Source organism: Uloborus diversus, chromosome 5, assembly GCF_026930045.1.
Source record: "Uloborus diversus isolate 005 chromosome 5, Udiv.v.3.1, whole genome shotgun sequence".
NCBI lineage: Eukaryota > Metazoa > Arthropoda > Arachnida > Araneae > Uloboridae > Uloborus > Uloborus diversus.
The window spans coordinates 57963489-57977611 of record NC_072735.1 but is presented as its reverse complement, the minus strand read 5'-3'; the positions used below and the strand labels follow the sequence as shown (position 1 = coordinate 57977611).

The following is a 14123-nucleotide window of genomic DNA, read 5'->3' as shown; positions in this document are numbered from 1 at the left end:
TTTCGTTTACCTAACAAAGTAATTTTTTGTTGTAATCTTTTTGCATTGATGTTTTTAAAAAATCTTAACCAAAACAATTCCTACAATAGATATAATAAAGAGCAAAATTTTAAAACATTTATTTTAGATTCAGTTTTCGTTGGCGAATATATTTAATTCCGAAGAGAAACTGATTAAAAAATTCGATTCTTAGAAAAAACGATGTCTAATTTCATTTTTTAAAGAAGTATGATGTAACTATTTAGCTTCTCAGCGATTTTGATTAATTATGCAACCTGTTTGATGGCAGCAAGAACGAACTACTAGTTCTCACTGGGAAATTCTTTAAAATTTTCATTTATGTTTCTTTTTTATTTTTATTCTAGAGGGGTATTTTGAAATCATCTGCCCTATTTTTCAAATCTAACCGAAGTTTGAATTTTCATTTGCTGAAAGTAGTTATTACTAGAACCTGGATTATGTTCAAGTGCATATGAAATTGCATAGTTTTGCTCCTTTGATAGATAACTGCATAAACATAGCAAATTTTCAAAAAAATGGATATTATAATTAAACTGAAAAACTAACGTAACTAAGGCACAAATTAACACGAAAATACAGCATATAGCTAGTTATTTGTATTGTATTTTTGTCTTAATTTGTGCTTTATTTATGTTGGTTTTCCAATTCAATCTTATTGTAGCACAAAACTTATTTGATCTTTTTTCAATTAATTGCATATTACTGCGTTTTTGACTTGTTTAAATTTCTTTCATAAAAGAACGATAACAAATATTTTGTTCTTCATAAAGAGCAAAAAGTCAGGTGATCGATGGATGTTCAACAAGTCGCTTGATTTTCTTGTGCATACTTTTAGTGCGCATACCATTTTTATTCAAATTATCAAAAATCAAACCATTTCACGAAACATATAAAAAATGCAGGATGAGGAAAGGCCAATCGTGTTTTCATTCAAATGTGAAAACTTCAATTTCCGTGAATAAATAATTATTAGAGCATATTTTTTAATTTTTAGTGCATATTTTCGGTATTTTAAAGCATATTTGTAGGCATGTTTTGACGGTTTTGTTATGTATATAGTCCGAGTTCTATTTATTAGTCTTAATAGCTGTTACAAAAACGTGAAAAAATGTGCTTTTAAAATGCTAAAAAAAATGTTCAAAGTTATGTTAAATGACTTTATATTGCTATATGTACCGGCTGGTGGCGTGATGGTAAAGACACTCCTCTTCTACTCCTTGGACCCGGGTTCTGGCCTTCCTGAGGTGGCCAGTCGGTGGATTTTCGAGATGCAGAAAATCATCAGAGCCCATGTCGTATGATATTCGGCATGTAAAAGATCCCTTGGATATTCGTTTGGCTTAGAATTCCCTCGGCAAAATTAAATTCCTTGTTTAATTTCGCATCAACGAGAGCCCAAGTGCCTCAATCTGGTGGAAACTGGGCGTCAAAACTACTTGTGTCGGGAGCGCACCAGGTCTGGTTATGGCCAAATGGCCACTTACACAGCCCCACTGGAAACAAAAAAATATTGCTATATATTGCTCAAAGTAGAATTTAAAAAAGGAAAACCAACTTCTAGAAAAAAATGTTTTCAACTACACTTTATTACAAACTATTTTTACCCTAAATTTCATTAAAAAAAATAGTCCAATGACATACAGTAAAACCTGTAAAGTTGACCACCTTTGTAAGTTGACCACGTGTCTAAGTTGACCGCTATTTTTAGGCACAGAAATAGATCTCTACCATATAATTCAACCTCTATAGGTTGACCACCTGTTTAAGTTGACCACTAAAGTAGTGCACCGTAAATGGTCAACTTACACAGGTTTCACTGTACAGGGGAGGGGTACAGTCGTAGGGGTGACGTGCGTAAGGGTACAGTCCAGTGACAATACGAAAGTCACTGAAAAATGAACATGCTTTTGTTGTATTGAAAGTAATGAAAATCAAGCCTTTGTCTGTTATGATTCTTTTAAATTATCCTGCCATTCAAACTAACCTGTTAGTTCCTCAGAAGAAATATTCTTCATGCCAATTCACAATTAGCAACATGTGATGATCATGGAAGATTCTTAATTTAAAAACCACCAAATTATCTCTTCCATTTTTTTTATGTATAATTTTATCGAGACGGAAATTAAGTTACGTTTCTTATTTTTTATTGCTGATGCAGTTAAAGAAAACTCTTTTCGGAAGAGAATTTGGTATAAGTCAATTAAAGTGTGAGGTTTTTTTTTTTTTCTCTCGTAAAAGCAAGTGCAAAGCAGAATGCTAATGCTGTTCTCTTAATTTTAATTTGAAGTGGGTTGGGAAAAAAATAAATTAAATGGCAGACGGATACAAAAGACGACTGGAATTAATTGGGTAAGTATGCAGTGGCCTTTCACTTTCAAGTGGTCGCTCTTTGTAACAGAAATTTTAACGAGATCTGGACAGGAAAAAAAAATTTCAGCAGAACAATGTGAGGAGAAAATACTGAGAAGTCGCTTTGTGCTAAGGAAAGAAGAATACATTTTTTTAATAACATTTTTTCCTGTCTAAAGATTATGATAAAGATATTTTGTATTTTAGATTGCCTTCGATAATGTTGTTGATTCTGAAATAAATAAACCATATGAATTTCTGCTTTGTTTAAAAAATCTTTGTATATTATTTTTAAAAATGGAGGGTGATAAAAGACATTTGTCGTATTATGCGAAGTAAATTGCTATAAATAGTCGTTAAAGGTTAATGATTGAATAAAAAACTTTCTTGACGTTTTACTGTAACGAGGGGCATCCATAAGCTCGATACGAAAACCCCTAATAAATTTGTTCAAAGGGTGAGTCATAAACATGTCAGCGCATTTTCAAATTACATTGAAAATTAATTTAATTTGAATTTGCGTTTCTCAAGGGACTGGGTTTAAAAAACGTAAAATACGGGAAAAACATAGCAGCAAAACTGATGCCGGTGCCCCAATGAAAAAACGTTAATTGCGTGAAAAACGTAAATTGCGGGGACGTAAAATAGGAGTTTCACTGTAGTTTGTTAACGTGTGCACACCTTCCGAGGCAATAGCACCGATATTTTTTAGTGTTTACTTAAGACACGTCAACAACAACAACGTGTACACAAAACAAGTAACACGCACATATACTAAGTTTCTATAATGGTACTTAACTGGTTCTACAATGCTAAACTAAGTTTTTGTAATGCTATTTTACAAATCTTTTATGTGGAACTTGTTTTGTGAAAAGAAAAAAAAATAATATATATATATATATATATATATATATATATATATATATATATATATATATATATATATATATATATATATATATATATATATATATATATATATATACATTTTTATTTTGTACTGAAAAATGAAATTGGGGAAAATATGAATGTAATATTATTTAATTTGTACTAAACGAAGTATATCTGGCCAACTGTTCACACTGAATAATCTATTTTGAAAAATTATTTTTAAAAAAATGATATAAATGTCTATTATTGCCTTATTTAGGTAGCTAAAATAGTTAACAGATTTAGACCATGAAAAAACTATCACTTTTATAATATTTCATATTTTATTGTTGAAGGTAAATACTCGTAGTTTTGACTACAAAATGGGGTGAAATTTAATTCAATCAGACTAAGCAGAGTTTTAGTACTTTTTGTTTCTTTTTAAATTCAGTGTAGTTTTTCATTTAATATGTTTCCTATAAAAGCAATACTCGTTTCGAAATTTAAGTTTGCTTTAACTTGTTTTTAGAGTTATCAGTTAGTGACTGGATTAACAGTTTTTATTTTAATAAGTCAAATGAGACGAGATATTTTTAACGGCCCTACAAGCGTATAACGCATTGAAAATCGGAATTACGTCTCAAAAATGTAGTCAAGCGTATTTCCACGATTTGTCTTTAAATAAAAAAAAAAATAGTGACGTGGAAATGAAGAAAAAGCGTCAGTAATTTTTTAAATTTTATATTTGAGTATTTTGTTAGATCATTTAAGCATAATATTATTTTTATAAATGTTTAAAAAAGTCAAGGCCGTACACGTCTCTTCTTTCCTCGCGCCATTTCATCCTTAGAATGTTCGTATTTTCTGAAGTTAGTATTTTAGAAAAATTAGTATGGAATATCACTGTTCTGATCCTTATTGTATTCGTACGTTTTACTCTTCCAAAAACTGAAAAAGTGTCAAGCAGTATATTCATAGGAAGGAGTAAATCTCTGTTTAAAAAAAAAAAAAACTACATTTTATATTTATACCACCATCTATTTGGCGCAGCGAATTGGGAAGGGGAGCGGGGTAAAAACATTCCACAGAGGTCTTGATTTTAACATTATTGCCAATCCAAATAGAGAAGTTAATGCACATGTAAGGAGTGTTTTGTGCAAAAAAAAAAAAAAAAAAAACCCTCCGGAAGGTCTGTCTGGCAGCGATATTTTATTATTGCGGCAAATTTTGGTGCAATTACAAACCTACCCAATTTAACGGTGCATATCAGAATAAGACTGGATTTTTTAAATATTCTCTTTTTTAACTCCAATTATATTGAATTAATGTTGTTCTCTTGTGCCAACCAGGCTGGCAATTTGGGATGAGCTGCTTCACTTTCCAAACTGTACCGTAATTTGGTGTGAAATTGACTTCCACAGTACATGCATGCCATAAGGACCCGTTTATAACGTAGGCAACCATTCGCTGCACAGCAACACAGTCACACAAAGGAAGGACAAGGACAAGAGAGTGAAAGTACATCCATGCCCGAGTCGGGATTCGAACCCGGGACATCTCCATTGCAGTCAGACTTCTCTGGCAACGCAGCCGGCATATTAAATTAACTTCTAATCGTTTTAATAACGCCCTTTTCTCCTCAGAAATCCTTTCCAGTAGTTTAATTGATCTGCTGATAAATTCAGAAATTCTGCAATATTTTCCCATTACTAAGAACTATATAATAATACAAAATAGAAAATATTACTTGAAAAGGTCATTCCGCGTAATGTGTTTAAGCATATCAACATTCATATAATTTAAAATACATAACTAAGTCAATTATCGCCATTCCTGCCGCCTTTCTTAGGCACAAATGATCTTGAAAGAAAAATGAATCCGAATGTTCAAATGCTTCAAAGAAAAGAAAAAATCCGAACAAAAGCTTTTATTTTCTACAGAACGCCGAACACAACATTATACTAATGAAGCCGCTTTTTGGATTTTAATTACTGAGCAAAGACAAAGTTAGTTGCAAAAATAATTGAGACTTTTCAAGATAATGGTAATTAAAAACAGAAGTGAACTTGCAATAACAGCGAATCCTGCTTTTCTTTTAAGAAACAACTTTTTATTAACTCCACGTCTTATCGAAAAAGTAGTGCTATTAAAAGGGAGAAATTCTTTATAAGGGCGATGAATTACGAATGAAAAAACCTGGGGGAAGTAGTAACTATGGCAACGGAAGTCGTGTATTATTGTACTGGATTGGTGTTCCATTTTTGAGTTCATGGTTGGTAGCAATGAGGAAAGTAAAAAACGTTGGCAGTCTCTTAGAATTGCCGTTATGAATGAGGATGAAATTTTCTCGCTCACAGATTTGTAAAACCTGTTCGAACTTTCAATAGTTAATTGATTGATCTAAGAAATTTTTATTTTAGTTTGAAATGTAATGGCTAATTTCTGAAGATGGAAAATCGAAGCATTAATGACTTATTTTGAATGAGTTACAATCCGTTCTCAGAAAAATTCGTTCTTCCTTTAGCTAAAGCTACAAAAAACATTAGTGTTCGAATCAGAGTTGTAGTTTTTTTTTTTTTTTTAATTCTCTCAAACCCTAAAAAATACTCTTAAAAATATTCCCCGTTCCAGACTGATGACTCTATAATAAGGACAAAACTACTCGGAATTTGATCACCGAGCTGTCAGTTTTCCGGGGGATAGTGTTGTTCCTTGGGACACTTTTCATATTTGAATTTTTTAACGTCAAGAATATAAATCAAATTTAAAATCTAAAAGTCACAATAAAATACCCCTACAGATTTATGCAATATATTTTTTTAAAGTTCAGACAATTTGAAAATAAAATATTGCCTGCATTTAAAGTAAAAATTCCAAAGTGTCCCAAGGTACATCTTTTTGTACCTTGGGACACACCCTGTTGTACCACGGTACACTCTTAATGATTCAGAAAACAGCCATATACTTAAACCAATTTTGCACCAAGAAACAAAAAAAAAATTTTTTTTTCATGGTAATAAATTAAATTATGAATAATGAGTAATGAATCATATATACGAGGCGTATTTTTAAAGTAAGTTCCGTTTTGATATAAAAAAAAGAACGAGTACAGATAGAGCAAAGAAATTTATTGCACAAAAATCTACCATCCTTACGCTATTTTTTGACATTGCTCCCGTGATTTTCCAAACATTTGTCATAGCGTGGTACAGGTTTTTGTATACCTATTCATAGAAAATTGCCGCATGTGTAGTCAGCCATGGGATAACATGTTCTCTGAGCTCATTATTGCTGTTGTGCCACAGACAACCTTGGAAAAACTTTAGATGCCGAAACAAATGAAAGATGCTGCGAGCGAGGTGAGGGCAGACCAGAGGATGTTCAAAAACGCCCCAGCCAAAGCCCTGTAAGATTCCTCATGGTTGACTAAACGGGCGGTAACTTTGTACGAATAGGTATACAAAAACCTGTACCACGCTATGACAAATGCTTGGAAAATCACGGGAGCAATGTCGAAAAATAGCGTAAGGGGGGTAGATTTTTGTGCACTAAATTACTTAGCTCTATCTGTACTCGTTCCTTTTTTATATAAAAACGGAACTTACTTTAAAAACACGCCTCGTATATATTGAATTATTAACATTAAATTTGTTTAAAAGAATACATAAGATTAGAACATTTTTCCATGTTCCTAAACATATCTTAATTATTAAGAACCATGCATATGTTGCACCTTGGGACGTGCCCCAAGGTACAATATGCTTGTCTGTCCCGAGGTAGGTACAATCAACACGTGGTTTAAGAAAAACCAAAATTTTAGTCTATCTAGATGCACTATAATTATTTTCTCATTAACAAAATATTTAAATGTCCCAACGTACAACACTGTCCCCTATAGCATGCATGTAAGCTTTTGCCTTAGTCCTGACTTAGGGTTACTATCTTAGCTTAGTAAATGGGATATTTCAAAATAGAGAAGAGTGTTTCTGTGTAGATTAGGAGTGTTTCTTCCATTTTATACCAACAAATGCTATAAAACTATTGAAATATGAGTGGGGCAGTTTAAAATACAGAGAAATGTTTCTTTCTAGACAAGGGGTGTTATTCTTCCGTTTTATACTAACAAATACACTATGACTTTTGAAATACGAGTGCAGCAGCTTAAAATAGAGAGGGGTGTTTCTTCCATTTTGTACCAAAAAATACGACAAAACTATTGAAATATGAGTGGGACCGTTTAAAATGAAAATTGTGGCTCAAAAATACCCTGAATGGCTGTAATTGCAATGTCTTCCAACGTTTTTTTTTTATCTTTAAATTTATCTCTGAAAACAATAGCAGGACAAAAAGGAATGTCAAGCTTATCAGTGTCATTTTACGAATTTTCACAATGACTGTGTCATCTTTTCAGAAGAAAATAAAATAGATTCAGAAGCTACGTGCATACGCTTTTATAGAAAAACAAAAGATTCGTATTATGTTGACATCATGCAGCGAACATCAAGAAATATTATCGACGACTAGACTGGGAAGTTCTGCACGAGTGCTTCGCTCGACAATTACGAAGATGTCGTTGCGTAGCTTCATGTAAGCTCTTGGTAACCACATTCTTAGAATTGTCTAGTCACAGAAGATCATTGCTTCGCCGAAGGGCGCATATACGTAATAATGAAGTCACGATTAAAACTATTTTTCGGTAAAGTTTTATGATGATTGATAAAAGGCCGCATTACAACATAAATCAGAATTATTTATTTTCAAGTCCGATGATAAAAGTAGTCGTGGAGTATGTTTTATTTTTCTTAAGCTCACTGCAGAAAAATAGTTAAGAATTTTTTTTTTTTTTTTTTTTTTGAGCAATCACGATTGCTAATTGTTTTCATTTGACCGTCCTTGATGTCCGGTTCCTTTTTCAACCCTACCGTTCTCTGCAGGCGCGACTCCTCCCGGTAGCCGCTGCTCCTGGTGGGTGGCGTCCATGTGCTACACACACGCACGCTCATACACACACACGCGCCTTTACACACATACACACACGCCAGCGTGCATACACACAGGTCTACGCACACACGCAAGCCTACACATACACAACTATACACACGTAACCGCCCAAGAGCATGGACAGGAACCGTTTCTAGAAACAAGCGAATGGGGTAGTAACGAATCTGTAGGGTCCTGTCGCAACTCGTGATTGCGAAAAACATAATTGGAATTCAAAATTTCAGAATTCAAATTAATTTTGAAAATTTGAAAGTTTTTTTTTTAAATGATGTTGCGTTAGAGGCCTTTTGCTATACCTAGTATTAAAGCTCTAGACTAGCGGTTGCCAGTCACCAACATGCTACCATTTCATTGAAAATGGCAACCAAAAATTCAAGTCTTAGTTGCCAAATGTGGCGACCATGTGCTTCTTTATTTGAAAATTCATATCATATATCGTGCTATGACAACATGCTTCCAATCTTGAGACGTTCAGCGAAAAGTCGACTCCACCTTGGCAATTTAATTCAGAGCTAACTCCCTTCAGGTTATTTATTTTTTGCGCTGAATATATATTTTTTTGAAAATGGCTACTAAAAGTCAAAAGTGGCTACCATTTTTTGTGACTCTGGTAGCCAGTGGCTGCTATTCAGAATTCCTAGTCTAGAGCTTTGTCTAATGTGATCCCCCGATACTGCATAAGGCACCACGATCGGTGGATGCTTTTTTACCACCTGCATTTCGAGGCCCAGTTTTCCCACTAGAAGGAGACAACGAAGAGATACGAAACTGCACTAGAAATTTTGCTTTGGATTGGCGTGCCAAGAGCACTCCAAACCAAAAGAGCACTCGAGAGATCTTTTACGACATAATCATACGACATGGACGCAGTCGGTTTTCTGCATCCTGAGAATTCCACCGAGCCAAGTTCGAAACCGCCCTTTGAGAGTAAGAGACCGTCTAATCACGACTTCACTCTGACAGCGAAGTTTGTTATTTACTTGAACTAGTGAACTTTCATTGATTTTGCATTTTGTAGGCAAGAGGGTGTATTTTGAAAGTCTGGGAAAACAAAAATTGAAAAAGAGACTTGTCTCGTATTTTCGTCTTGACTACATAGAGACTTTCATTTACGTCATCTACTACATCGTAGTATTGTAAATAAAGAAAAATCTTTCTTAGCGGAAACAGCTTTTTTGACCACCTTTCTTTTGCAGAGACTTCTCGATTAGTAAAGAAGAGCCTTTAACTTTTTTCTTTTGGTTTTTTTATAAACACCCTTCTAATTGATCAATTTTTCTATGCCTCAAGCGAATTTATTAACGGTGAGTTCCAATGTACAATGTTAAATTCTGAAGTTTCAAGAAGTTTCATATTTATAATAATATCATTTCATCATATATATAATATAATAATTTAACCATTATAATTAATAATTATAATAATTTACAATCATATTTATAATTTTTTATTTTGTTTCGCATCAAAAATGACATTTGAAAACGAGCGAAAAAAAGTTGAGTTATTTGACACATTATCGACGGAACAGCAGAGAAAGAAATTTTAAGATAATTCAAACACCTGGATCGTTAGTGGCAAAAGCAACATATCCAAAAATTTCGGAACGTATATAAATGAGGAAATTTTATTCTGGCGATTAATTTCGTCATGCAATCGAAACAGAAGGAAAATTGGTCTGTTCATTTTAAGATTACCTCACATGCTAAACAAATAGGGAGGATAAGGAATTCTATTAACTTTGAAATACAACATTTTGTGATTCAAAAAGTATTACTTTAGAAAACTTTTTCTTTTGGTAATTAGCGGTTAATTTTCTAAACTTTAAAAAATATATTTAGGTTATGATAAGTTTCGATAGCGCTTACAAGTGCATAATCGAAAAAAATGTATGTAAATGTCAAAAAATCGTGAAAATGCCCAAGTTGTCAAAAATTTAGCCTGAATCTTTTTCTGCTTTTGATATAAGATTCATCTTATTCTTTTATTTTGTTTATGCTGCATTAAGCAGAAAAATTTCATGTCAGAATCCTTAGTCTCAGCAGAGAATGTAGCATGATCATTCCATGCTGTATTATTATTATTATTGCTTTCCTTAATATTTATTCACAAAAACATTCAGGGGCTTTGCCACATACCAAACTGTATCTACAAGTGCAATTACATGCCTAAAATAACAATTTCACGAAGTCATGCCCCTTTTCCCATCCTACACCCCTTTATACTCCTGGAGTCGTGAGTGATTTAAGTACTTTTGTGTTTGGGTGACTTAAGTCCTCTGGAAATAGTTCTTAGTGCCGTTCGAAAACTTTCTCTCTTTCGTCTGAATTCTTTCCTTTGTTCGGTAAACAATCGATTCTCTTCGGTATTTGTTCTCCCTTGAGCTAACAAAGAAACGGACTATTAGACATATTTGGTCGCATAAATTAGAATATGCCAACAGGACTCTGCAATTGTCAATCGTATATTTTCTTTTTCTTTTTTAATTTACTGTTTCAAAATTTACGCCTCCATTATCTTCAGAATTAGGTTTTGAACATGATTTGAATTGAAAAACTGACGAGTTCAAAACTTTGCCTCTTAACTACTTGTTACGTTTGAAAGAAGTATATTACTTCTTTATAAACATGTTTTTACAAAAATAATTAAAATGTACGAAGCAATTTATTGGTGATAAATTTCTTCACCAAGAATTTTCTATAAACAGTTTTTACTTTCGTCTCTATAACTACAGTCGAACTCCTTTACAACGAGCGCGAAGGGACCACAATATTTGCTTGTTATAACCAAGTGCTCGTAAAAAACGAGTTCATGAAAAAAAAAATCATAAAAGTTCATACATACTTGCCTCTTTTTTTTTTTAGTATTAAACTTGGGAAATTTACTTTGAACTCTTCTGTTGTCTCTTTCTTATTACTGTTGTTTTAGATTGTGTGGCTCGAATAACATCGCCTTTTGCACCCCTTGCTTCAAAAAAGGTTTTAACCTTTTCTGCACATTTGAAGCCCTTGAGTACGTCGGGTAGTTATGTTGGGTTTCAAATTATTCACATTTGTTGTTACCGTCCTACCTTTTATTATTATTTTTCTGTCGTCCACATTAACTTCAGTTTGAGCTACAATATCCTCGGAAGTACATCTCGGAACTGATAACATTCGCCTCAACAAATATGTAACTTTCAAATGCTTCTAATTGTAAAAAAAGGGGACCTGCACTGACTCTTGGCTTTTTCATGTTTATGAACCCATAAGTCCTCAGAAAATCTAAAACAAGTACAGAACCCATACAACTTAAAATATGACTGGCTGATGTCTGCTTTGTGTAGCATTTAGTGGGGTAAACCTTGCGACACAGTTCCTATCTAAGACAATTCTAGTGACCAATGACTAATCTGGAGATGATAATTTATCAATTCCTGTTTTTACCAAAGGCAAGAGCACCAACAGGAAAGTCATGTGCCGGAGAAATCCTCCAAGTCAGAAGATTTCAAACTTTGCTTCTTCAGTAATTCTCATGAAAGGTTTAGCAGTTTTATTTTACAAAGGAGTAGGATTATTTTTACTTTCGCTTATAGAGAGAATATCAAATTAATAGCTGCAGTCAGGGCTTGATTACTGAATAGGCCAACTAAGCCGAGACCTAGGACCTTTGCCAGGGGGGCCTCGAAAAAGTGTTTGGCATAGGGCCTCCTGCTGACATCTTAATCGAGCCCTGACAGCAGTGGCAAGACTCATCAACAAATATTCAATGCCTTTGATTATAGAAACAAAAGATAATAAATACCTGTCCATTTGTTGGCTTAACCAATAAATACTATGAAAATGATAACTGAATGCAGCAAAATTCATTTGCCAGTAATTCAAAATCCGATAAATTTTAGCTGTTTTGCACTTCTTTATAAGTGTTCTTAAATTTGCAAAGGTTCATGTAAAATTTGTAGCGTCCCAGCTCTGAAGTCGGATAAAATCAATTGCTTACATTTACCCTGTGACCGTAACGCAAACAGAGACAACTGAATCAATCAACCCAACTTGTTTCTGATCGATTACTTCTTCTCAACAGCGATGGATTTTAATATTTGGCGCAATACACTTGGACCCTTTGCCTATTCTTCTTAAAATAAGCCTTTTTGAGAAACAGGTATTATTTATTACTAATTATTGTCACCATTTAAAATATACATCACAACTTTTTATTTAATAACAATAATTGTCAAAAGCGGCTTCCCCCCCCCCCTCTCTCTCTCTTTCGAAAGAAATATTGCCCAAAACCATAAATTAGTGTGATCCTGGAAAGTGATCATAAATCACTCTTCTGTATTTGTTTGTAATTTAAAACAAAATTTTAACGTGAGGGATAATTTAACAAATTCCTATGAACCCCACAGCAAAGAGGAGACCGTTCTTCTCTCCCGCCCTCTTAAAAAGCAAGTTAAGTCACATAATTTCTAAAAGACTTTCAAGCATATAAATAACTGTTGTGTGTAATGCTTAAATGTGAAATTGCTAAACATTAGTGAGACATTCTTGAAAAGATTTTCAGCAGGATCAATATGTTGGAAAGTTCTTCTGAACCCTTTTAAGGATTAAAAGGTATTTTAATCGGAATTTTGCTTTATCGTTAACTTGATTCTTTAAGTCAGATTTAATTTATGAATCATTCAGACAGTGAGGGAAGCAGAGGGCTGTTAAGTAGATGATTTAAAGTTTTGAGTAAAACGCGTGCCAATTTAATTCGTTGCTAAGTTGGTAGCCATTGATTAAAAAGCTTAGAGTGCAACAGCACCTGCCAGCACTACTATTATTACCATTTCTTGCCCCAAAACAGTGTTGTAGTTGACTTAAACCATTGAGAGTCTCAATGATCTAAGGTAGTTGGAGAGGGGGGGGGGGATAATCCCCAGAAATATTTGGTTCAATTGTAAAAATAATATAAATTGGTTTCAAACCGCCTCTTCTTTTGTTAAGTCCCCCCCCCCCCCCTCAACCTCAAAGTGTGTTCTCCCAAACATTTATTTCTCACTTAGCACTGCTCAAAACTACTCTTTACCCAAAACGGATCCGATTTTCTCCTTCCATTTGTACTAGTTATTTCCAAATGTTTAATTTTTTGGTACTTAACACCTCCTCTGTGCTTCAAAGTGCTTCTATTTTCGTTTAGCCATAAATATAAAGATCTTGCATTTGATGTAAGACTAAAATACTGAGTCCTTCGTGTAGGTTTATAAATTTCATTACACAGATACAATACAAAGTTTTTGTGATGGTGTCATCCTGGCATCATGAGACAGAATCACATAGTGATTAATTTCATTGAACATGTGTTTAGTTTTAAGTGGGATTTTAAAGCTCAAAAATGATTAGCAGGTGCGCCCGGAACTTAAGTTTTTGGGAGGCGGGAAATTCTTAATTTGCAGAAAGGAGCTCAACATTTAGCCGAATGATGATAACTTTGTCTAATATAACTCTAAATTTTGACGAATGATGATAAATTTACCGAATTGTCAGACAAAATTTGCTTAATGAGAAAAATTTTCAAAATTCACCGTAACCTCCCATCAGTGCACCCCTCATGTTCAGTTAGTAGTTATAGTACCCGCCACTAATAAAACCACTGGATTATAAAATCAGCCTCTTTTTAAAATCAAATCTGGAAGAACAGAATCATTGCATTACAAAAACATGCAAAACCATCCTTTAATACAATCACTATCGCCGTTTTATAAAAACAAGCTTTTGGATATCATACGTAAACAATTGATAAATAAGGAAGGAATCGGTCTCAGAAGGTGAGGAAATCTCAGTGCCAAATTTGCGTCTTCAATAGATGTCAACAAAGTGCTTGTTGATATCAAAGAGGAAAATATGATGTTGAACGTTAACAAA

General features: G+C 33.6%; 1 protein-coding gene across 1 annotated transcript in view; it reads left to right on the top strand.

Moving 5' to 3' along the window:
* Positions 1-14123, top strand: part of LOC129222096 (apoptosis-stimulating of p53 protein 1-like) — a 699496-nt gene that overhangs the window by 407155 nt on the left and 278218 nt on the right. The window lies entirely within an intron of this gene.